The 19,231-nt window shown below is 39.5% G+C and overlaps 1 long non-coding RNA gene across 1 annotated transcript in view; it reads right to left on the bottom strand.

Moving 5' to 3' along the window:
* Positions 1–13,897, bottom strand: part of LOC144322010 (uncharacterized) — a 40,801-nt gene extending 26,904 nt beyond the window's left edge. The window contains exon 1 of the long non-coding RNA XR_013387573.1: positions 13,678–13,897. This is a non-coding gene — a long non-coding RNA (uncharacterized LOC144322010). The remainder of the gene's footprint in view (positions 1–13,677) is intronic.
* Between the last annotated feature and the right edge of the window lie 5,334 nt (positions 13,898–19,231).

Here is a 19,231-nt window from a genome sequence, read left to right on the forward strand (position 1 = left end):
GCTTTCTTGGAGTATTCTTTTTTAACCTGAGGATGAGTATTTAGCTAGGTGAAGACTGAACCAGTCTAAGTGTTTGGATTATTCTGACATGTAAAATAGCTCAGCATGGTGCTAGGATTATATTTCATAGGTCCAAAGTCATGATTTTGTACCATTTAAAAGAGAAAGATCAAGAGAACTAAGCACTCAGTCAAATGAATGACTTTTTCTTAAAAATCATTAATTAGAAGAAAGCATTTCATATTTGAGTTTGTTCTGTATTTGGACCATATTCCTTTGTGTTTGTTTTGTTTTATTCTTTATGGGTTTTATAATTGCTTTTTTTTTAGAGAAAGCAAAAAAACTTATATATTCGTTATCCATAAAACATGGATAATGTTAAGTCTCTCTTAACATGTTAAGTCTCTCTCAGTTCTTAAGGACAGGTCAGTAATTCCCACCTTTAAGCTCCCATAAAACATCTTTTGTTTATAGTTCTAATTTAGTAAAAGACCAGCTAGAAACAGAGTATTTACTGTACTGCATTATAAGTACATAGTTAGGCCCACATCTACTGAAGTAGACTGTGAATTCTTTAAAGAGAAAAAAAACCTATTCTTCCATGTGCTACTGCACACACATTACCCAATATATAGTACACGTTCATTATTTCTGTTGTAGGAATCAACAAACACTGTCTGTAAACATGTATCCCTCGGAGGACTAATGCTCACACATGCCAACCTCTCATCTCCACTCTGCTTCTTTCTAGGTTCACTTGGAAACATCAAAAATTAGAGAATATAAGTTCTAATCTGCTTTCTTAAAAATTCCAGGGATCTATATGTTATCTTCTGACCTTAAAAATAAAACAAATACCATCACAAAGATGTTGATGTTCTCCTATTCCCCCTGCACGTATAAGTATATATTTCATTATGAACTTAAAGGAAATATCTGAAAAGCTTGAGTTCATTTAAACTACTTTCTATTTCTTTAAAGCCCAATTTTAAAAGTCCAGAATATTAAATACATACATTTAAAAATCTAGAATATATAAAGACATAGATCAACCCTTAGGTTAGGCAAATGAAATCAACTGCCTCTATGCCACGATGATCAGATTTCTCTCAAAGTAACCTTTGACTAAAATTTTTTTGTTTTGTTTTGTTGTTGCTTTAAAGATTTTGTTTATTTATTCATGAGAGACACAGAGAGAGGCAGAGACACAGGCAGAGGGAGAAGGAGGCTCCAGGCAGGGAGCCCGATGTGAGACTCGATCCTGGGTCTCCAGGATCAGGTCCTGGGCTGAAGGCGACGCTAAACCACTGAGCCACCCAGGCTGCCCAAACTACAAGTTTTTGAGGGACTTTTGAAAGTCTGTTTTGTTTCATATTATCACAATATTCCTGTTAGAGCAGAGTACTTTAGGTAATATTTACAAAATTCATATGATAGAAACTTTAAAAATGTCCTCACATTTATTGGAAGTGGTTTAGTTTTAGTTTCAGGCTCAACGTCTGTTTAGAGGGAAAAGATCTTTCTTGAGCTACTACCAGTCATCATAACTTCAGCTACCCATATCTAAGAAAAAAGGATCCTCTTAGCTGAAACATCATCTTGACAGTGAGGGTTACTTCATCCCCTATGACAGAATTCTCTACACTCCCCATTTGGCCCCTCCACATCTTCTCCAGACCATCACAGTATGTGCTACGCTTGGTCACACCTAATTTTTTTGTGTCTTTATCATCCCCTTGAAGACATGGCTATGTGTTTATATCCCAGAATCACCATATCTTAGGCATCAAATACATGTTTGCAGAATAAATGAAGAAATCTTCTTTTAAAAACAGTTACCAAAAAATTCCTTACAGAAGCATTTCAAAATTAGTACTATAAGCTTTAATCCTCTGCCTCTAATGAAACAGCTTTTATCAAAAATTATCTTTTCTAAGAGTTGAAAGCATGAGATTTCAGGGAGCTGTGGAGAGGACAAGGCTTAAGAGCACACCACTGACTAATGCTGGCATTCAGGCATGTCTGCAATCGTTTGATGAACTGGTCAACAAGCAAGTTTTAGGCAGAGCTGGGGTTACTCTGCGGGCAAAAAATGATCCCAAGAGAAAAACTTTGCCTCCTAGAAATGTGTTCCTTTAAAAAGATATTGATTGTAGGTAAAAACTTAAAAAGAACTATTTTTCTAGACTTTTAGAGAAGCAGGATGCAGGAAACACTGCTGTGAGAGTCCTCTAAGAAATGGTGGAGATGGAATGAACCATTCCTCTTCTCCTGCTGCACTGGCTCAGAACACTGCACAGTACTGGCCACACAGTCAGGGCATCTACTAACGCAGTCCCCGTGGTCGATACTGCCACTGGGAGGGAAGCACATGCTTGAGAGGAGCTGTAAATACCAAAGGGCCTGGAGTCGAGAGCAGCACCAAGTGGCCATGTGACCACTGAAAGTTACAACTCAACTAGCATGTTTGTGCTCATGTGTGATATGGACCTAGATGTACTTGGGGAGAGTTAATCTTAGGAAGTTAAGGACCTAGAGAAGTCAATAAAATTTGATTATCTGTTCAATTGTTATTTATTCAGTACTGACTGTGTGCTAGTCATTGTGATGGACATAGGTAATTGCAGTTAAGACCTCATCAGCAGCCCCAGATGGGATGGATGGGGAAAATCCTGGCTGCAATAAAATTTAGAGCAGCTACTCATGACAGCAAAATATAAAGATAAAATTGAAGTGGGGGGAATAAGACTAATGTGCATAGGAAGATAGCAGGTTTAAACAATGGGACAAGTTTTCTCTCATCCAGTTGGCAAAAAATTTAAACATCAGTAACATCAAAAGTTGACAAAAGGGAAAATAGTACTCTCACACAATACAGATTTGAAATGGAAATGAGTGCAATGTTTTGAAATCAGCTCAGCAATATATATCAAGGCAGAAATCCCCACGTCGCTTGTATTGCTGAGACAACACCCATACATGTTCATGAAAATACTAGGGACCCCTGGGTGGCTCAATGGTTGAAAAGCTGCCTTTGGCTCAGGCCATTATCCCGGGGTCCTGGGATCCAGTCCCTCATGAGGCTCCCTATCAGGGAGCCTATGTCTCTGCCTCTCTCTGTGTGTGTTCCATGAGTAAATAAATAAAATCTTAAAAAAAAAAAAAAAAGAAAAGAAAAGCCTAATACAAGGCTTTTCAGTAAGTATTTATGGTGAAAAATGAGTAACAACCAAAAAGTTGAGCAATAGGTAACAGCTAAATAGAATATGGCCCATTCCTAAAAAGAAAGACTATATAATAATTTAGAAGAATAAAGAAGTTTAGAATGTATTGCTATAGAAGAAGCTCCCCACTTTGTTGCTTGTATAGAGTATAATTTCTACCTAAGACTATCATTAATGTCAGAGTAAAATTGAGCACAGAAGCTTCAAGTATTGACCTGGTTATGAATCCAGGCCTTGTCACTTGCTGACTGTACAACCCTAAGCAAGTTATTTAACCTCTCTGGGCTCCTAGTTTTCTCATGAGTAAAATGCAGATAGAAATAATACTTAAGTTCATAGTGTTGTTGAGAGGATTAAATGTAGCACATTTATAGCAGTGCCTGGAATATACGTATTCCAAAAATGTTAGCTATTGTTTTTTTTAACTTACAAATTGAATATTCTTTTCATGCACACACTGTCACACATCTATACACATACATATATGAAAAGAAAGTGATCCTGAAGAATATACAGCAATCTAGAAAGAGTGGTGATGAATTCAGAGGAAATATGGCTTAGAGACAACTCATGAGAATTATTACTTTACTAGTAATCTTACCATTAAAACGTACTTGCATTATTATGAATTTAAATGTTGAAATACACTGAACAAAGAGAAATAAACCATGTAAGAAGGAGGAAGAGAAAGAAAAAGGAAAGAGAAAAAGTAAAAAAGACCCAGGTCCTCAGCAGAGGCAGCATATTGAATATTAGGGGCAGCAAAGCATACCACCCCAAAATAAGCCTCTTTGGTTTAAGGATTATTTTGAGGGGGTTATTTTGAGAAATAGGAGAAGCTCTGAAAACAGAGTAGAAATGACTGTTCTATAAAGGATATTTACATTTATAAGTGAAACACCCATTTACAAGGGGGAAAAAAAGACTCTAAATCAGAAGAAAATCTTACTTATGGTGAATATATCTTAAATCTGCATAACAAAACCTACCCTGGCCTTTCCTGGTATTTTTCATAACTACCGTTGTTTTTCAGAATACACACACACACACACACCCCTTTGGGGGGAACTTTAACAATGAGATTGAATCTGGTGGCTTAGGCCACCTCAGAGAGTTATTCATTCTTCCCTGGCTATCTCCCATATATACATGATGTGCATGTATATTTTTCCCTTGTTAATCTGTCTTTTATTACAGAGGTCTCAGCCAAGAACTCAGAAGAACCAAAGAGAAATGCTTTTTACTCCCCTACAAATAAAATAAAATCCACAGCCAAAACCCCAAAGTGTCATTACCTGGACTCTCTATAACATTACTGAATAAAGTTACTTCTAGAAAAAGAGAAGTAATGATTAAAAAAAAAAAAAAAAACAATAAGAAGGGCAGCCCGGGTGGCTCAGCGGTTTAGCGCCGCCTTCAGCCCGGGGCCTGATCCTGGAGACCCAGGATCGAGTCCCACATCGGGCTCCCTGCATGGAGCCTGCTTCTCCCTCTGCCTGTGTCTCAGCCTCTCTCTCTCTCTCTCTGTCTCTCATGAATGAATAAATAAAATCTTTAAAAAAAAAAAAAAAACGATAAGAAAATGCTTTGGGAATTTACCAGTGATTATCTAAAAAGTCCTTACCTCTTATTCAGAAAGAATGGAGGCTTCATCCGTGCATGTGTGTATATGTGTGTGTCATTTAGGTTTTATATGAATTCCTATCATTCCATGACCCTGTTCCAATGTGTTTCTGTTTTCTTTTGCTTACGTTTCCTTTTCTTTTTGTTACAAAGCTCTGTGTAAATATTAAACATTAAACACTAATTACAAGCTTATAAACTTAGTTTTTGTTGGAAGAGTGATAGTAACTCCATGCTGTCAACTCAGGGCTTGACAACAAAATGCCTCAGTAAAAAGAGCCAAGCTTCTATAAAGAAAAGCAGCTTTTAGTGCCAAGAAGTTAGCACCAACTGCAGCCTCAACCTCCACGAGGCTCAGGCAAGCTGCATATAAGAAGAGATCATGGGGTTTCAAAACCCAAACTTAGGAAAATGTATTCTTGAAAGAGCTGCAAGCTGAGTGAGTGATGGAGCCCGCTCAGTTAATAACCCCATCAGAGATGAACAGAGGCAGGACCCCAGGGAAGGTAAGAGAAGCTTCTAGAAATCAGTAAGCTCCCTTCCTCACCCTGCACTGCCTCACGCTCCAGCATCTAGATGGGCCTGTGTCCCATTCTGTTCGCTCCTTCCCTTCTGGCTGGTCCTCCCCTCCTCAGTGCACCTCTCAGTCCCTTGACCACTGCGAGAGAAAGAAAACAATCCTGCCAACCAAAGACCTCCCCATTCCAAAGCAGATGATAGAGAACACAATTTAGGCGTTGACATGTCAGACTCTCATGCAGGAAAATGTGGACAGTTTGGGCAGAATTTCACCCAAGTTTACATGCAAGAGGAGAAAACAACAATTATGATGTTGTTTCCTGAGATGACTTCCCGTACGACTACGTGCGACTTCCAAATCCATCTTAGAGGTATGTACTTATGGGTCTGAGCATCAGAAGACATCCCAGCCTTCCACCGTAGAATCAAAAAGTCTGAACCTATATAAAAACAGGGCCTATTTTGTGTTCAGGGAGACACCCCAAGGAGGAGAGGGTGGGGAGAGGCAGATGCCTCCCTCCTCTGCGTGAAACACAGCTTGATCATCTTACAATTTGAAAGCTTACCTCGTAACACAAAGGGAAAATCTGATTCATGTGTCAAAACCTTAGATGATTCACTATTTGGGGCCTCTCTTGTCAAATGCAATTTCAGGGCTTTGTCTGTAATATCAAAAAAATCTTGCCTTTGGGGCTGGGAAGATGAGAATTGTCTTCATTCTTTCTGTGGATTTGACTGAAGTGGGCAAAGAAATGAAGTTTCTATCAGGCTACCTTGGAGGGTGTGTTGGGGGGGTCATCTGCCTCAAGGTCAAACCCCTGGCTACAGAGAGGCTCCCAAAAACCCTATCTGCCCACTGTCTTGTAGGGTTTGGAAGGGTGGGGGCTGGGACAGGCCCGGACTCGTGGGAGAATGTTCCCTCCCTCGACCCCTCCTCCCACTGTCCATCCTTCCTCACGTAAGGGCTGCCACAAAGCCCTCCTCTATTCTTTTCTCCGCTTCAACTTTCCACCCCTATGAAAACAAAGCAGAGGTTCTGGGTTTTCAAAGAAACAATCTTAAGGACAATCCCTAATAAAGCAGCTGATTCTTAGAGAAAGTGCGAATAACACAGTCAATTTAACCCTGGCATTCCTCACCATTTTTTCAAATCCCCATTTAGTAGCAACAAAGCTTTGCTGCCGAGCTCTGAGACTGCCAGAGAAAGCAGCTCCCAAATATTTAAGGTTTATAATGAGGCTTCAAAGCCACAACCCCGGTGCTTGGTCCACCACATCCTTCCCACGAACACATGCAGTATCCCTTTGTTCCGTTCTGTTGACGGCCGCGTTTTCACAATCTCACTTTTCCCAATCCAGACAGCATTATCCTTTGTGATTCAGGGCAGCCCCCTAACAACTGGACTTGTGACAAGCAGATCACAAAGCTGGTTTATCCAGGCATTGTGTCTCGGCAGCTCCTTCTGCAGCCAAAGCCTCCACAGCAGCAGGGAGCACTAATTGCTCATTTGCAGCGGTGACCTTTTCAACTGGACAGAGCCTCGGATCTGGTTCCATGGTGATGTCTCTCTTCTTTAATTACAGTGTGTGGGCATGGAAAGAGGCATCCAATGGCACCGACTACATGAGGATCTAGTTTCTGGGCCTGTCTCGCTCTACTTCTCCAAGCAAGAACTGAGGAGCAATGGCATCTGTTTGTGTTCTCTTGTTTTTTATACTTGGATTTGGACAGGAATTGAAGCCACCAGGATCAGAAGTGCATTCGGAAATAATAAGACATTTAGCTGGCAATCATTTGTTCTCAAAAGAAAATCGGACAAGTTGCCATTGGGCAGCAGGTGGAAGAAATTCAAAGAGATCTATTCTCATATTGGATATCCAGACCTCATAGTTCTGGTCAGGTCCTCTTCTAGGCTGTATCCTATTCGGTGGCATCCCAGCCAACAATCTATGTTCATTTGCTCACTGCCTCTTGGGCAGGAAAATCCACTATGATATTTATCCAGAGCAGAGACGATGGAACCTATCATCTCAACAAAATTTTCTGGGGAGATTAGCAGATTGTTGGCACTTCTTCAAGAGATGTTGCAGACCAAAATGAGCCTGATAGAGGGAAAGATAAAAATCTGCGTGGAACATCGAGATGAAGTGATGTCCAAATCCTGTGACACCACCTGCACATGGAGAATGAATGGAGACCACAACAGTGCAACTCTGTGAAGGAACAGCAAAAGGCCAGTGAAGGGACTACCTGATGTGGTTCATGTACACCAGCAGCTGGCACCCCAAATGGAGTGCCCAAGAATGTGGCAGAGTGAAGGGGAGACACTTACCTGTGCCCATCATCTGGTTGAATTTAATGCAAAATTCGCTGAATATTTAGTGATGGAGGAAGAAAATATACCAAGAGGAGAAGTAAAAGAGAAGTCTAAGAGGGAATTCTAAAACCTGAAGCATCCAGGGTGCCTGGAAGGCTCAGTTGATTAAGCATCTGCCTTTGGCTCAGGTCATGTTCTGGAGGTCTTGGGTTTAAGACCTCCCTGCTCAGCAGAGAGTCTGCTTCTTCCTCTCCCTTTGCCCCACCCTCCCCCCCACTCTGGTGCACTCTCTCTCAAATAAATACTATCTTTACATCATAAATAAATAAAACTGGAAGCAATAAACTGTTCTTGCATTTTTCCAACATCTCACCTATCCTGTACCAATCAATGCCATTGTCTCAAGGTGTAAAAATGTGTTCATTATAAGGTGTAAATGTATGGGACACTGTAGGGTGTGTGTGACATGTATAGAACATATGTAACACATGTATTACATATATAGTTATCTCATCTTAAATAACTACCAAAAGAAAACTTTGGAAATTTAAAGAGAAATTTAACTTTAAAAATTACTCTATTTTAAGGATAAGCAACAATATGAAGCCGGCACCCTCACCATGTGGAGGCGGCTGTCATGCCTGTGTGTCACGGGAAGGAAGGAGGAGGAAGAGTTTTTCCTATCTTTAGATCACATATTAGGGGGCTGGGTCTGGCTCTGGGTCTCTCCAATGACTTCCTGTGATTGTGCTAGTTTTCTCTTTTCTCCATTGGAATAACATTTGAGTTCCAGCTACCATGTTCATTGCCAGGTTAACTCTATGCAAAAATCCTCAAAGAATTAAGTAAAGGGTGTTATTTTTAAATCCCCATTGGGTACTTCACGCTGCTCTCAAATAGCCAGAACTCTGTGATAGAATGAGGTTCTTAATAGACTTTTGAAGAAGAAAAGAAAAGCAATTTTCCCTGTGGAATTCTATGAATAAGCCAGTTAAATCCATCCTCAGAAACAAATTGGTGGCTACCATGATACCAAGTAATGTGATGATGCACTTATAAGAGAAATTGTGCAATTTCCATAATTTCTTATACATGTCACTAAAATGTGCTCTGAATTGCTCAGCTAATCATTAATTCCATTGTCTTTACTTAAAGGGGCACATTTTATGCCCATTCTCAGTCTAAAACCCCCCACTGACTTCAGAGAGAGATTTTCCTGAATAAAGATGACAGGATACAATTCCATGTAGGCTGAGTGACAGTCTGTCATTTTTATTACTTGGGACTGAAAATGTTTTCCAGCAGTACAAACCCCAAGGGACCGCATGGTGCCTAAATTATCCATCTGTACTGCTGTTTGGATCCTTGTCCATGTGCCTCCACAAGGGACCCGAGTCACTCACCTGCCACAAAGCACAAAAGCGTACTTTTTGTGCCTTATATTACTGACCAAGGGATGCATTTTCCAGCTGTGACAAGTATAAACATGAAGGTCCTGTTTCGAAGAAGAAGAAACACTGGTGTCTAGGTAGAGCTAAGTCATCTTTACCAAGACAGAGCATATGTCTATACAACCCAAACTAAACTGAGACTTGACTCATTGTGTGGTGAACCCAAAAGATCTTTGCAGTGTCTATGTCAATGAGTGGCTGGGGGTAGCAACAGGTGATAAAGGAAGATGGAACATTGGACCTCGTTTTGTTAATATCCTGGTTCTTTATGAACTAAATAAGCAACTATTGCACATTTAGATTTTTACTAAACCAAGTACTTAGCATATTCTTGAATATTCCACATATAATTTCTGAGATGTTACACCATATTGCAGCTATGGTACTTCAGAGAATCAGAGGAATAAAATAAGTCAACATATGTCAATAATTTGGATCTGGCTTCCTTCTCTAGAGTCCCCTCACCCAGAAACTTGAAATTTAGAAGAATAGACATTCTTTTGTCCCCGGTGAAATAGATGGGCAAAACGTAGAAGCCCATTGTAAGAGAGAATGACTACCAAAAAGCCAACTAGGAGACAACCATAACGTATTCTTTTTTTTCTTTTTTCCGAACATTGATTTGGTTTCTCATCTTTATGTACTGAAAGAAACATGACAGAGAAACAAATGTCCTTCTATTGTTTACAGTTGAGGTTTACAGAGAGAGCAATCAGCAGATTTTCTGTAAGATCCATCTATCTGTCACTGTGTTTTATTGGATACGGCTGCAGCTGAATCTAAAAGGGGAAAAAAGGAAAGAAGTGAAAGTGACAAAGATGGTTATAAAAATAGAAAAAAGGAGTGAAATCTCTGGAGTGTAAGAGTGGCCCAAATACAGCTGTGAGCAATATTCCTTCTGCTTTCGTGAAATGTGAGCATGTGCCCTTGCCACATGAAAAACAAATTATGAAGACCAAGCATGAAAGAGCAGATTCTGGTACTGTATTCAGATGGGAATCATGATGAAGTTTATCGGATCCATTTCACTTTATGTACAATCATAACTGTGCTACAGCAATTAGGTAAGTACCACCACCCTTCCTCCAATACATGCGCACATGCAAAATGAAGTGTCAGTTAGTTCTCCTTGTCCAGAGATGAAAATCAAAATTCACTTTGCCTTGTAATAACCCCTATAATCTGGTCCCCAAATTCATTACCCAAATTCTGTTACCTAACTTCTCCTTGCCCTACAAATGCCCCAGCTAAAGGCATTCTTGTACTAGTGATTTCTATTTTCTTCTGCCACTATCCATGGGATGCCAACATCCTACCTCCACCATTTTTCCTTCAAAAATCTTCCTTACCCTTTAGACAACACCATTCCCAGTTCACCAACGTTATTTTTATCTCAGATTAAGATATCACTACCGAAAACTGGCATGAGAACACAAAATATTGTTAGCCAGGAAGCAATAAAATACTTGTAAGCAGTAACTTAGTGACTTCAAAGAAGAACAATTGTTTGATCTTTTCTCATGGGGTCTCTGGGTCAAGAATTCAACTGAATAGCTCTGACTCAAGGTCTCTCATTTGGTGGATTTGCAACAATGAAAGACAGGGCTACCCAGAGTCTCAGGGCCTCTCCATGAACTCTATCTGGCTGGTTTGGAATTCCTCATAGTAGCACTGCTTATATAGAGGCTAAAAGCTTAATGAGTAGGTAGTGTAGGGTGAAATATTCCAATATTCCAGCAAGGCAGAACTGAAATGGCTTTTTACAATCCAGCCTCAGATTCATATAGAACCACTTCCACCACACTCCATTGGTCCAGTCATCAAAGCCTGCCTGATGCCAAAGGGAAGCAATGTAGAACTCAACTGTTGTTGGAAAGAATTTCAAAGTCACATTGCAGGAAAATGAGATGTGAAATGTATTTGTGGCCATCTTCAAAAAATACAATGGGTCAAAGGAGATTAATTTTTTGAAGGGGAAAAGAACAAATTTCTAGATCTTGCCACTTCTCCACCAAACAAACCAGATTTCCAAATAGCTACTCATCTATTATTTTTTAATACTTTTTAAAGTTAGGAATGCTCTTAAAAATTAGTATTTTTAACGTCATATTTCTATACAGAAACCAACAAAACAAAAAGGTAACCTACTGAATGGAAGAAGATATTTGCAAATGATATATCCACTAAGGCTTTACTATCCAAAAATATATAAAGAACTTATAATGACCCAACGCCAAAAAAAAATAAATAATCCAATTAAAAATGGGCATGGGAACTGAATAGACATTTCTCCAAAGAAGACATCCATATGGCCAACAGACACATGAAGAGATGCTCAGTATCACTTATCATCAGGGAAATGCAAACTCAAACCACAATGAGGTATCACCTCACACCTGTCAAAATGGCTAACATCAAAAACACAAGAAATAGCAAGTGTTGGCCAGGATGTGGAGAAAAAGGAAATCTTCTGTGCTGTTGGTGGGAATGCAAACTAGTACAGCCACTATTGAAAACAGTATAGAGGTTCTTCAAAAAATTAAAAATGAAACTGCTATATGACTCAGTAATTCCACTACTGGATATTTACCCAAAGAAAACAAAAACACTACTTCAAAAAGATATATGCACCCCTATGTTTAGTGCTCTAGGATTTACCATACCTAAGATATAGAAGCAACCCAAGTGTCTAAAAACAGATGAATGGATAAAGAAGAGGTGGTGTGTATGTGTGTGTATGTACACGCACACACACACACACACACATATAAGCATACATACATATATACCCAAGGCCTTGCATTTCCAACCAGCTGGCAAATCATAAATATGTATCATGGAATACTACTCAACCATAAAAAAGAATGAAATCTTGCCATTTGCATCAATGTGAACAGAACTTGTGTATAGTGCTAAGTGAAATAATTCAGTCAGAGAAAGACAAATACCATCTGATTTCATTCATATGTGGAATTTAAGAAACAAACAAGTGAACAAAGAGAGACAAACATCCAAACAAAAACAATCTCTTAAATACAGAGAACAGACTGATGTGCCAGAGTAGAGGAGGATAGGAGGATGGAAGAAATAAAGAGGATTAAGAGTATATTTATCTTGAGGAGCCTGGAGAAATGTAAAGAATCATTAAATCATTACGTTATACACTTCAAACTTCTATAACACTGTATATTAATTACACTTAAATTTAAAAATTTAAAATGAAAAGGCACATTTTTAATCATGCATGTTTACATGTTGGAAAACAATCTTTCAAAATATCTTAAAATATGCTTAGTGATAAAATTAAAAAGGTGAGTCCAGTTCTATACTGTAGCATTATGTAACTTATAAAACACAAGAAAAATGGATGCTGTGATAAGGTATATTCAGCAGCAAATGATCAAAGTACAACGTATTCTTCTTCAGACTGTAGCAAATACTAGGGCGAGGGTGATGCAGATAGTGCAAACATGGTCCTGGATCCCACTTACTATTTTCATCACTGTCTAGTTTACTGTAAGTAGATCAGCATGACCTAAAACATAATGTTCCCTGGCGGTGTATTTCATAGGCTTTTACCAGTAACACAGTCTTAAATCTGATAATGGTGCATCTTCCTGTAATAAAATCCTTTGTAACTCTACTATGGTCAGAACCAAATCGGGTGCCATCATTGAAACACATGGTCCACAAATCAAAAAAGATCTTTTGAAATAACTCACATGAATAACCTGGACTTCTCCAACACCATGAAGAGGTTACATAGTCCAAGGCTGGATTTCTAAGTAACTCCTTTTCATTCATTCACTTTGTTTATAGCCCACAACACCTCCTGAAGCCCCTACCTCCCAACTGTGAAAATTCTTGTGACTATAAATCTATCTTATCTTCACATTAAAATCTGTTCCCTCCAAATTTACCACCATCTGATAAGAGCATACTCCTTCTCCATAGGCCAAAAATGCCCAGGTGAACAAAATCAGAACGTTCTTCAACCTGACTATTCGAAGTTAATATTTCTTCCCTAAATCGTCCTTTGAAGGCTAAGTGGGAAAGCAGTCTCCACGTCACCATGGCATTTTCCATTAGGAAGAAAGTGTCCGCGATTCCTAGGTAGCTAGTGGGTAAGGACTGAGAGACAGGGCGGTACTTTGTAGACTTAGACATGTATGCGAATAACCTGGAATCTCCGTGCATCCTGATCCGTGGGTGGGGGCTGGGCCCAAGGCCTCGCATTTCCAACCAGCTGGCAAATCGTGTCAAGGCCGCCGCTCTGGAAAACACACTGGGAGCAGCCAGCTCTATTTTTACATTATTGTTTTCAGTTATTTACATCCACAATTGCTAGTTTGAAATGCTTTCCAGCTTTCTGAGGATTTTGGAACATAGAGGTAAACGAAAGAAAGAAAAAAATCAGTGATCTCAGTTAGCAAACCCCACGTCTGCGGTGGCAACAAGAGAGAAAGGGGATAGGCCCGTGCCAGGCTGAGGAGGCGGCAGCAGGTGGACCGGCCTTCCCGAGAGTTCCCAACTCACCACTCACCTGCCCACTCCGCTAGAAGCTTCTATCTTGAACCTCACATCTCCGTGGAGTCCCTCTGTGTGTCATTATCTGTTCAAAGGTGAATTATTACTTAATGACTGAGCAGGGTTGAAAGCAGCAAGTTGAGAAGAGAAACTGAGCAGATGCCAAGGGGTTGGATGAAACGTGTGCATGTTTATCTGGGAGGCAGGGAGCCAGGGGAGAGCAGAGCGTGGACGGGATCGTGAGGAAGGAAAGTAAAAATGCCCACAGTGAAACCTGCAAGATGCCGAAAACAAACTTCCTTGATTTCCTGATTTGGCTCAGGGCTGGGCTCCTGGAACACGTCTTTCTTTTCTCATTAACTATAGCTGGATGCACAGAAGACCTGTATTTAAATCTCAGTGGGCTGTTGAGGTCTGTTGATTTAGGTTTTATTTATATTACCAGATTAGATCATTTCCTCTTGAAAATGGTACGTGAACTCTAGAGGAGAAGAGCCTTTATCTGATTGCTATTGAGGACACAGGTGGAAGGAGAATTTTGTTTTTAAAAACTTACAAGGACTATTGAGTGTTCAAATCAAACAATGCGAACCTTCTAAAGTGACCAAAGAGAAACCCACATATTCACAATCAACCTCTAAAGCTACTGCGGTTTCTTGGTTTCTTTGTTAGAGCCTCAGAAAAACTCTGCGTTCCTAAGCCACTTGAGATGTAAACAAAATAGAGGTGCTTATCAGATTTCGCCAGTCCCACACTTTGCTTCATTTTTGTCTCCACTTGCCCTTCTGGGGAAAGGATTAATGGATTTCAACAGAACCTCTGCAGGCCTCCAAGGAGGTGGCTCCTGGCTTGATTTACTCCCTGTGTGCGGTTGTAAAACACTGTGACCAAATGACTGAGCACTGCCAGTAACAGACCCTCCCCACACCATGCTGGGTCTCTAGCCAAGAGCACTGCCCCTCTACCCGGCCTCTTGAGATTAGTGGAACAACAGTATTTTCTGGTGAAATGGACTCAGTAACTGGTGGCTCAGAGCGCACAGTAAAATCATAGTAACCATTTATAAACATTAAAACATTAATCCTTTCCAAACAGGTCCTGATGAGTGCAAGGCTAATTGCAGCAATGACCTGAAGGGTAGACACTGTTTTGCTTTCATCTCCCTCATGGTGGTGGGACCCATCTCAGGAAACCCTGCAGCTCTGCTGTGCACAGGTCTAATTGGAATTATAAGGCTCAACATGGGCATTCCTGCTAGATGAGCTGATTTTCATCGAAGAGCTAAAAGGTAAGTAATTCTTATTTTGGGTAGTTAGAGTCATTTAACCATTCTACAAAGACTACAGCTCCTTAAACATCCTTTTATGACTCCCATTCCTGCATTTATTTTTGTTTTTATTGTTTAATAGAAAACAAAGTAGATCAAATATTTTCATTTTTATTCATCAGTGATTGTATATTTATGTAATATCCATGTTTACTACCATAGACACTTGGGCTATATGATTTCATTTTGGTAACTTCAAGATGTATGTAACAGAGTTTTTTTTTTTTTTTAAGTTATTTGTAACGGGAATAAAAATTATCACTGTGGGAAGATTCATTCTATTTCCCTCTGCTTTCTGCTTTTCCATTACCACTCTACAAGTGGACTCTGGATTTCTTTGTTTGTTTAGATTTTACCCATTTACAAAAGAGAGAGAACGTGTATATGTACAAGAGACAACATGAGCAGGGAGTGGTAGGAGGAGAGGGAGAAGCAGACTTCCTGATGAGCAGGGAGCCTGGTGACATGGGGCCCGATCCCAGGACCCCAGGATTAAGCCTGAGCCAAAGGCAGACACTTAACCAACTGAGTCACCTAGCTGCCCCTGGAACCTGGATTGTTAAAAGAGTATGAATGTTTACATCTTGGCTAACTAAATTAGTTCGTTTGGAAAAGCAAAGACTATGAATAAAATGCAAAGAAAATTTAAAACACCATAGTCAATGTTATTATTACAGCATTGCTTAGTGATCTACATTTATAGTGAGCATAGCATAATGCAGAGTTGCTGACTCACTATATTGTATATCTGAAACAGTATTAACTATACCTCTTTTAAAAATAAAGTGAAGTGATATGCTATGAATAAATTAAACTTTCATTAGACAAAAAAAAAAAAAAAACACAGAGAGCCCTTTCATCACATCTTCATCACTATGACAAGATTTAGTTTTCTGCTCTTACAGCGATGATTATCATCTTTGTTTTTTGATTGTTTACTAGAAAAGTAAGTTCCCTGGAGAATTTTGGGGTCTGCTCACCTCTGTACTCCAGCACCTAGAACAGTGGCCGGCCCAGAGTAGACAACCAACATTCTTCATGTAGGGATGTGCTAACTGGTCAGACAACCTCAGATCCTGTCTTAACCTCATCCCCTGTCTGTTCTTAGGCCAGCAGCTTCCTGGCCAGCTCTGAAACCATGGCCAAGAACCCAGCAGTGGGCAATTCACAAAGAAACTGAGTGTAGCTGGGCCTGATAGTCCATACCATCAGATAAAATGTGGAGTTAAGTACCACAATAACTTAACATAGTGCTACATTAACATATCAGCTTATGAAGCATTTTAGCAGCTTCATTAAAAATGTGACAAGGACTTACATAAAATTAGTAAAGCACATCTGAAAATTATTTTTAAAGTAGAATTTAAGATTTTTTTAATCCAAAAGGATTTTTCCTGATGTCTAAAGAAAATTAAATTTCAAGTCAAACAACATTTTTTCCCCACTATCACGTAATTTTTTATAAAAGCTGTCTAAACATACTTAAGCAGAGAGTAACTTTAAAATCTATGTAGCTGCAACCTACATTCAGCAATTAATTCTTTTCCCAAACTTCTTTATTTAAAATTCAAATAGGATGTCTTCATAATTGAAATTTAAAAAAGATTCAGCCACCAGAAAAAAAAGTTTGAATATTACTATAAAATAAAAGTTGGAAGAATTTTTGTTGTACATTTTTTCTTTCTTTTTTAAGTAATCTCTACTCCTGTTGTGGGACTCGAACTCCTGACTCCATGATCAAGACTCATGATCTACTGATGGAGCCACCCAGGAATCCCTCTGTTGAACAATTTTAAATGTTACTAAGACAAATGGGTAGGGGTTCCCTGGAAATAAATATAACCGAAATTCCTTCATTACAAATGCCTGAGTCTTTTCTGTTATTGTTAATAACATTAAAATATCATTGAGCTTTATATGTACCTAGAAACCATATATCCAGGCGGTGGATCAGAGGGCTACATGTCACCTTGGAGTGAATTATGAAATTAAATGATGTCTTCTTTCCCCTAAAATTCTCAACCTTCACATGTACATGTTTAATATATAGGTAGGTTGGGTATGCCTATCTAGGGTAGGGAAGGAGATAAAAGTAGGGTTTCCTAGTTGAAAGAAATAATACAGTGGAGATTTGAATTTTTAAAAAGAAAAAAGAAAACCAAAGAGGATTCCTTTCTTAATTGAAGAACTAGGCAGTCAAAAAACTTTTGATCATCCTTCTTCTACAAGTTTGCAAATACATATGCAATCAAGTAATGACTTTCTGGTACTGGAAACAGGAAACACCTGATATACAAGATTCTCTTTTCTATAGATGTATTGTCAGGAACAGGGGCTAATTAAGGAAAGACCAGGCAGGCTTGCCTAGGGCACTATTCTCTAAGAGGGACTAAAAAAATCATGGAAATCACAAGATGGAGAAACTTGTGTTTACCATGTTGCATCTTACAAATAAAATATGTTTGGATGAAATACTTGGGGAGGGTGTGCTGAGATTTCCTCCAACTGCCAAGAAGGGTGGGCCAGGCAGTGCAGACTCAGTTGTGTTAAGTGGATTATTCAGGGCTGGTAATGCTGACTGCCCTGTTATGGGAAATGAAACTTACTCCTCCACCTTTCTCCTACACAGAGCCCACACTCTTTTCAAAGTAATGTACAAGACTTTAGAGAATATGATTTTTAAGGGACCAAATTATTAACAAGCCAAGACGTCCACAGTCCCTGTCTTCTTTCATGGGCTGCTGTAACACAATAGCACACAAAGGGGGGGGTTAATTAACAACACAACTTTACCTCCCACAGCTCTAGAGGCTGGGAAGTCCAAGATCTAGGTGCCAGTAAGGTCACATGTGGTGAGGGCCCTCTTCCTGGGTCATGGCCAGCACATTCTCTCTGTGTTCTGACATGGTAGATGGGGCTAGGGATCTCTCTGTGGAGTCTCTCTTTATAAGGCACTAATCCTGCTCATGAGAACTCCACCATCATGGCCTGAACAACCTCCTCCCAGGACCATACTTTCAAACACCATCACATAGGGCATTAGAATTTCTCAATGAATTTTAGGGGACACAAACATTCAGACTATGGCAGTCTCCATCTGGGCCTGGTCATAAAATCTTCATGACAGCAAAGCTGTGTTCTCTTGCCATCCGTTCTCGGAAACATCAGTCCTTCAGAGAGCTTTGTTTTAGTCATATGCATTCTAATGGAATGTTAAGTAAACATCCCATTCTTTGTAGATAAAAAGTATAATTAATAATTTTTTTCCAATGTGTCAACTGGATGTTAGCAAAAGACAAAAGGCTTTTAATTCAGTTGTTTCCCCCTTTCCACATCCATCCCATTTATTCTTGGAGGATCTTTTGTGGCAGGGCTAGTCTCAACTGCCCTGGGCATGAATGGGAGGACCTATCCAGTCCCCAGTCTCAAGGGGCTTGCCCCACCTTCTACAACTTCCTCACTGGAAAAAAGGGAACTCATTCAATTGACTTAGAGGATACATATGAAGAATTTTTTTTATTAGCTCCTGCTCAAAAAAAAAAGACCAACAAAACATTAGCTCCAGATAGAGTTATTACTAAAAGAGATGGCAGTCTGAGAAACCACCACTTATGAGGATTGCTTTTTTTTTTTTTAAGATTTTATGTATTTATTGATGAGAGATACAGAGAGAGGCAGAGATACAGGCAGAGATACAGGCAGAGAGAAAAGAAATCCCTGCCGGGTTTCAATCCCAGGACCCTGAGATCACGCCCTGAGCTGAAAGCAGATGCTCAACCACTGAGCCACCCAGGTGTCCCAGGATTTCTTGTTGTCTTATTGCAAGTCCAGGACTCTAAGAAACCACTCTTTTCTACCTGTTTCTGATAATTTCAGAATTGACCCTAACAGGAGCAAAGGGGAAAATGCAAGGAATTTCAAATGAGCCATTCCTGTTTCCTTGTTAGTGAAATGGAAGTAATGATAAAAACTAGAATTATGTTGAGTGTTGCATGAGGTAACATGAGATCTCATTCTTGCGAGCTATAAATCGTTCTTGTAAGCTATTTTATTGGATGTGGATTGGCCCACTGGTGGTAATGAACAAAGCTACACACTTTTTTTTTTCCTGTTTTAAAAGTAAGATTACTCATTCTGAGAGAAGGTGCTTCTTGTTGCTGCAAACCCTCATTGTTTGCTTTTGGTTAGGACCTTACCAAAGCAAGTATGAATAATTGTAATCCCAAGAATGGTGTTGGATAAA

This window comes from Canis aureus, chromosome 10, assembly GCF_053574225.1.
Source record: "Canis aureus isolate CA01 chromosome 10, VMU_Caureus_v.1.0, whole genome shotgun sequence".
NCBI lineage: Eukaryota > Metazoa > Chordata > Mammalia > Carnivora > Canidae > Canis > Canis aureus.